Source organism: Eumetopias jubatus, unplaced genomic scaffold (assembly GCF_037043125.1).
Source record: "Eumetopias jubatus isolate StellerSeaLion01/CBP00866 unplaced genomic scaffold, mEumJub1_p1.0 scaffold_7, whole genome shotgun sequence".
Lineage (NCBI taxonomy): Eukaryota > Metazoa > Chordata > Mammalia > Carnivora > Otariidae > Eumetopias > Eumetopias jubatus.
In genome coordinates this window covers 79,336,897-79,342,896 of record NW_028274813.1, presented here as the reverse complement: position 1 = coordinate 79,342,896, position 6,000 = coordinate 79,336,897, and positions in this window count along the sequence as shown.

Genomic DNA, 6,000 nt, shown 5'->3' with positions numbered 1-6,000 from the left:
TTTTGTTTTTCAATTCTCTCATAATTTCTGTAACACATGGGAAAGCAAGGAGGCCAGGAGGGTTCTATGAAACTTGCAAATGTTCACCGACTCTTTCCATTCAGTTCAGTTGTTCTTACTCCATAGTGGAGGCTAGGGGTGTGGCAGGAGCAGTCCTGGGGAGCCTCCTGAAGCCAAGTTTGAGGTCTCTGTCTTCCGGTGTTCCATCAGATACGACTAACACACTGGGAGAAGACATTCTCAGGGTGTCGACCGCCGGTCTGGGCAAATGACATTACAATTCCATTTTCATGAGTGGGTAGATGTACTTTTTTATTGTTTTTCAGTTTTCTGACCAATAGAATGGAGAGAGAAATCATGCTCTTCAGAAAAAGCATTTTTCCAAGTTCTCTTTATTGTTATGAAGAAGTAAGCAACTTCTAACAAAAGCATAGTTGATTAGTTAACTCCTCTGTTACTGACCTAAGAGCACTTATCCAAGCTGGCAGGCGGATTGCGAAGACTCGTTAATTGTTCGCAAAATGTGGTCACGTTCCCAGGTGAGGGCCACCCTCTCCATGCCCAGCATTATTGTTGTAGCGTTTTCCTGCTGCCAAAGACAGTCTGCCCAGAATCTGCCTCCAACAGGGAGGCAGGGATACCTGTCTGTTGACAGGGGAGCATCAGTATTTGCGCCATTGTTTAAAAATTGTTCAGCTTGCCTGTGATCTAATGAGATTTTTAGAGGTGGTGTGCTGGGAAAAGTCCTCTTTTAAAAAGCTGCCCCAGATAGTGTCACAAACATCAATCAGAGGAAAAATCCAGGAACACACTAGTAATTTCCCCAGATTCCTTTTGCTTTGCTTGCTTTGTTTCTTTAAAGATCAAATTCAAGTAGCATTTTATGCTTTCTTTCACTGAATTAACAGTGGCCCGGAGACTATCTCGATCCCCTTAAATAAACCTTGCGTAGGTAACAAACCTCCACACCTTTCAGGGCTCACCTGGTGCGCAGCAGATTTGGGCCGTCCATCAGGTGGGTAAGCCCTGGCTGCTTTCTGGGCCTTTCTGCTGCCCAAGTTGTATTTATGGCAAAGGCTACTATCAAAAGAAACCTGGGCCCACGGCCTCTGAGCTTCTCCTCCAGAACAGAATGTTAAACTAGACATCTGTCTGTGAAAACAGTCAACTAAACATATGCCCACTTTCAAAGGAGGGGCTTTGGCCGGTCTCTTAACTTTGGGAAAAATGGCTTTTTCTAAATGAGTTTTAGAAAAGCAGTCATAAGCCAAGCTATCCACGTTATACTGATTTCTGCATTACCATAGAAAATGCACATTTTTAATGGTGTATATCGTTTATTAAATGGATCCTTCTAGGGCAGTAATATTAATAATTACATAATGTATAATAGAATTATAATATGTGATACTGGTTTTATTAGGGCAATGATTTATGATGCATTAAGTAGTAATCTTATTTAATCCTCCCAATAGTCCTAGGTGATAGGTATTATTTCATTTCTGTGTGACAAATGAAGGAACTGAGGGTTTTAGAGAGTTTGCTTATCTGTAAGTGGATAAGCAGGGATTCTAGTCTGTTGTCAAAGCACGTGTGAGTCACCAGGTGTTATGGAGTACAGGTCGAGAATATTCTATGCTAACCATTTTTGGTGATGATCAGAAAAGTTCATGGATTACTGTTGGTTTAAGTATTATCTTATCCTTACAAGAAGAGAAGATGGTAAACATAACATCTATGGACTTTTTTTTTCTCCCCCCGCCAGTGGAAGGAAAATCAGATGAACATGTAAATTGGCCAGGGGGAACAGAAGTCTTAAAAAGTTTCCAGATTCATTCTTAGTGGCACACTCTTAGACGAAATGGCAATGTATAGAAACCGCCGCAAAAAAACAATAAGAGTTTTAGGTGACTAAAGGGCAAGTACAATGAGAATTATTTCTGTCAAAATGCCAGCTGATTTCTACAATAGAGATTAGGTGATCAGGGCAGGGCAGAAACAGTAAGGTTCAGAATGTTCATTTAAAAATACACCATGATCCTTTACTTTGTAAATCATGAATGTAACTAAGGTACTGGAAATTCCTTCCAGAATAAATTATTAACCCTTTGGTGGAGAGGACAGTGGACAGGAAGCTAGGAGGTACAGATTCTGGCCCTGCCCTTAGTTAGCTAGCTACGTGACCTTGGATGAGTCCCATAACCTCTGCAGACTTCAATTTTTTCATCTACACAATGAAACCTCTTGTCCCTTCAATTCTAAAATTCTCGGAGTCTATGAGTCAAACTGGTCTCATCTTTGCTAATGGCTCAATTTCACTTTCCACACACCTCTTAGGAAATGGTCAGGGAGCCGCCGGAAAATGCAATTGTTTTCACGTGAGCTTCTTTGCTCACTCCACGCCCCCATGCTGCTGTTTGTAACCCCTTTGTCATTGCAAAAACACTTTCAAGGATAGTGGGGGAGCAAGTAAGAGGAAAATAATCTACCAAAAGACTGGGTTTTACATTTACATGCAAAGCACTCATGTCCACTTTGCCGTCTCTTTCTATGTTCTGCTTTTTCGATTATTCTGTTATAGTGGATTGTTTTTCATTTATTGCAAAATGCTTCTTAAAAAATTGTAACTTTGAAAACCAGGACAGATACTTCTATTCGAATTAGCAAGAAAACAATAGTTTTTCGACTTTTACCTACTAATTTTCCATGTGCAATGATTTAGTTATTATTTTAGCTGCTAGAATTAATAAACTGATACAAGTACAAGGCTTTAGGAACATTACTTATGGCTTAATAGTAAGTATATGAACAAAAACTGCATTACCAAGTAAAGCATACCAATCTCCTTTAACCTGGAAAATAATTTAACACTTTTTTTGGGTAGCGTATATTAAAACCAATACTACAAATATACAATCACGACCTTACAGAAATGCATTGTACTATGTAGGAAATTGATACCCAGCTGATATCAAGATCATGAAAGAGAAGGAAGGCACAGTCCGCAGCTGACCTTGAAAACCCAGCCTGGTTTTACTGACAACAACAGAACACCTAAGGAGCATGTAAGACCATCTCGTAGAAGATAATCCTCAAATCTCACGACCCTTAGGCAGAGCCCAAAATAGAGAGACCCCACATTTTTCATCAATAATGTCATTTAACTTGTAGGCATTTACTGAAAGAAATAATTATCTGTGGCCTTCCACTGTTTGAGTTTTTAAGTCCTATTCCTAGGGACACATTAAGCTTATATGATTTACTAAGCAGACTTTAGCCATGGACAGAGAGTTCACTTGATGTCATAGGCCCCGTGGAAAATGTTACTGCTTGTTTTATTGCTCAGGCTGATGAACAAGATTATGAGTTCCTTTCCAAATGCTTTGAATTTATACTTGCACTAAATATGAGTGGCCTAGGGCTGAAATTGGAAATATGTGGCATCTATGTGATCACAACACACTTCAAAAACTAGTGCCCATAACTGATCATACCCCTATTTCCTGCGGAGCTGAACTCAGTCTCAGAATCCTTAACAGCAAACACAGCCGCCATACCGAATAGTGAACTCTTCACTGCCTGTATTCTAGAATTAAAATATCTTAAAAGCCTCAAAGGTTTGCCTCTTTCCTTATTACACTATGATGGACTTTTCTGAAATTTTTAAACCTTTTGTTTTCATTTTGATTTTTTTTTTCTTTCTTCCAAGAACCACCTTTTAGGGGCGCCTGAGTGGCTCAGTCGTTAAGCGTCTGCCTTCAGCTCAGGTCACAATCCAGGGTCCTGGGATGGAGCCCCGCATCAGGCTCCCTGCTCAGCGGGAAGCCTGCTTCTCCCTCTCCCATTCCCCCTGCTTGTGTTCCCTCTCTGGCCGTCTCTGTCAAAATAAATAAAATCTTAAAAAAACAAACAAAGAAAAAAACCCCAAAAAACAAACCACCTTTTATTGCATATTTTAAAATTCCCCACAGCACTGAAACACTTTTAAATATCCATTAGGGACTCAGTAAACATTTGTGTTTTGAGTAGCCTAAATGCTAGAAACAGAAGACCAAAATATCACATAGAACCAGAGAGGACTCGGTCTCAGAACTATCTCAGAGAGAACCAGGTGTCTGTTCTCTCCAGATACTCATGGAAGGGATCATGGACCAAATGGTCCCAACAAATTAAATCCTGGGAAACTGGCAAAGAAGAGACATGGAAGTTCCAGTTCCTTTGGTGTTACAAGTTTCCAAAATATGAGGAAATAGGCCAAATGCCTAGGACTTTCAAATGATAGTGTTTGATTTAATGACTAACAGGGAAACGCCCACTGAGCAGTTCATGGACAGTGTCTCTCTGAAGTCAGATCCTGTTGGCAAATGACCAAAGAAGCCTTCTCTCCTGATCCAGCCAGCCACTTCCATGGCCAGGAAGCACTTTGCCATCAACTCAGCATTAAAAAAAGTGAGCAATTCAAGGTACCATTTGCAGTTAATCTAAGAATTCCACCGAATATCCCAAAATTGGTGTTCAAAACACATTTGATTTGAGGCCTTGACTTGATTTTAGAAGAGACCGTTTCTCACATAGAAGTGTCAAGAAAATGCCTTAAGCCTCATTTTTTTAAAAGAGAAGCAAAGATTTTTTTAAATGTTCTAGTTTCTTTAGAAATATATTGGATAAACAATGCATTAGGGCTAACGAACGTGAAGGTAAACACAATGAGATCACATGATTTCCCCTTCAAACTAAGTATGCATCCTAAGATACTCTGATGAACCTGCTTTGAGATTGAGGGGTTCTAAAGTAATTCTTTAATTATTACCAACATATAGGATGCTTTTCTGATTCCAGGCAATATACTCAGTTTTCAGCTGAAGAAAATGAGAAACAATTAAAACTTAAAAAGTTCTGATTTTTCTTAATGCGAATGAATGAGAACATATTTAATGTAAGTTTCTAGTCATTCCTTCGTTCCTTCAACATGCACTGAGCACCTGCTCTGTGTCAGGAACTCCCTTGGCCGTTGGGGGCTAGGCAGCCAACAAAACAAATACTCTGTGGAGCTTATAATCTAGGTCAGCAATTTTGCCCCAAAATAACTACAGAAAGAAAGAAGTGAACAATGGAGACCAGGGTGCTTCTATCTATCAGTTTACTTACGAAACTATGGTTTCCAGCAGAGGTGGTTTTGATTACATAAATTTTGATTTGTGCTATATAAGAAATTTCAATTAAAATTTTAAAATGCTGAAAGTCTACTATAGACACACTAAATTATTTCTGAATGTATCTGTGTTGAACATAAAAATGGCAAAGGCATTTTTTTTTTCTTAAAGAAAAAAGTGCTAGTTATTCTAGAAATACCTTTAACCAGGGCAGTTTGCAGGGGGAATTCATGACCACTTTAGGTTAATGGTCATTGGCTTCATGTTCGGCTCTCAATTAAACTCTGAACTTCAATTGTTATTACTTAATTGACTTGGTTATATTTCACGTCAGCATTTCAAAATGACCTTCCCTTTAAAAAATAAAAATTACGTTGACACACCACGGGTCTTTAGCTGAGCCTGACATTGCTGCAAGCAGTCCCACACTGTTTTATATATGGCTGGGCCTAGAATTTGCTTAGCTTTGCTATCACTAGGGTACTTCCCATCATCCTTGCCTTTGATGGGAGACAGCTCTAGATAAATCCAAGTGAGGAGGGAAAAGGAATGAAAAACTAAATGCATCGGTTGCCATGATTAAGATGCAAAATAAATCTACAGATCCACACTTTATTCTAAGCACAGGGGGTTAGTCTTAAATACCTTCAGTACCACAATTAAATATTATGTCATGCCTGTTTTAAAAAGGTACTATCAGTATCTTTTCCTTATAAGCGACTCCAAGTGTTTCGTGGTTCCACTTTAACTAGATGAAAACTTAAATCCCCTTACACATAAAAATAAGAACAAGTTGGATTTATTTAACTAATGAGTTGGATTTTATAGAAAGGAGATATGACGCCAA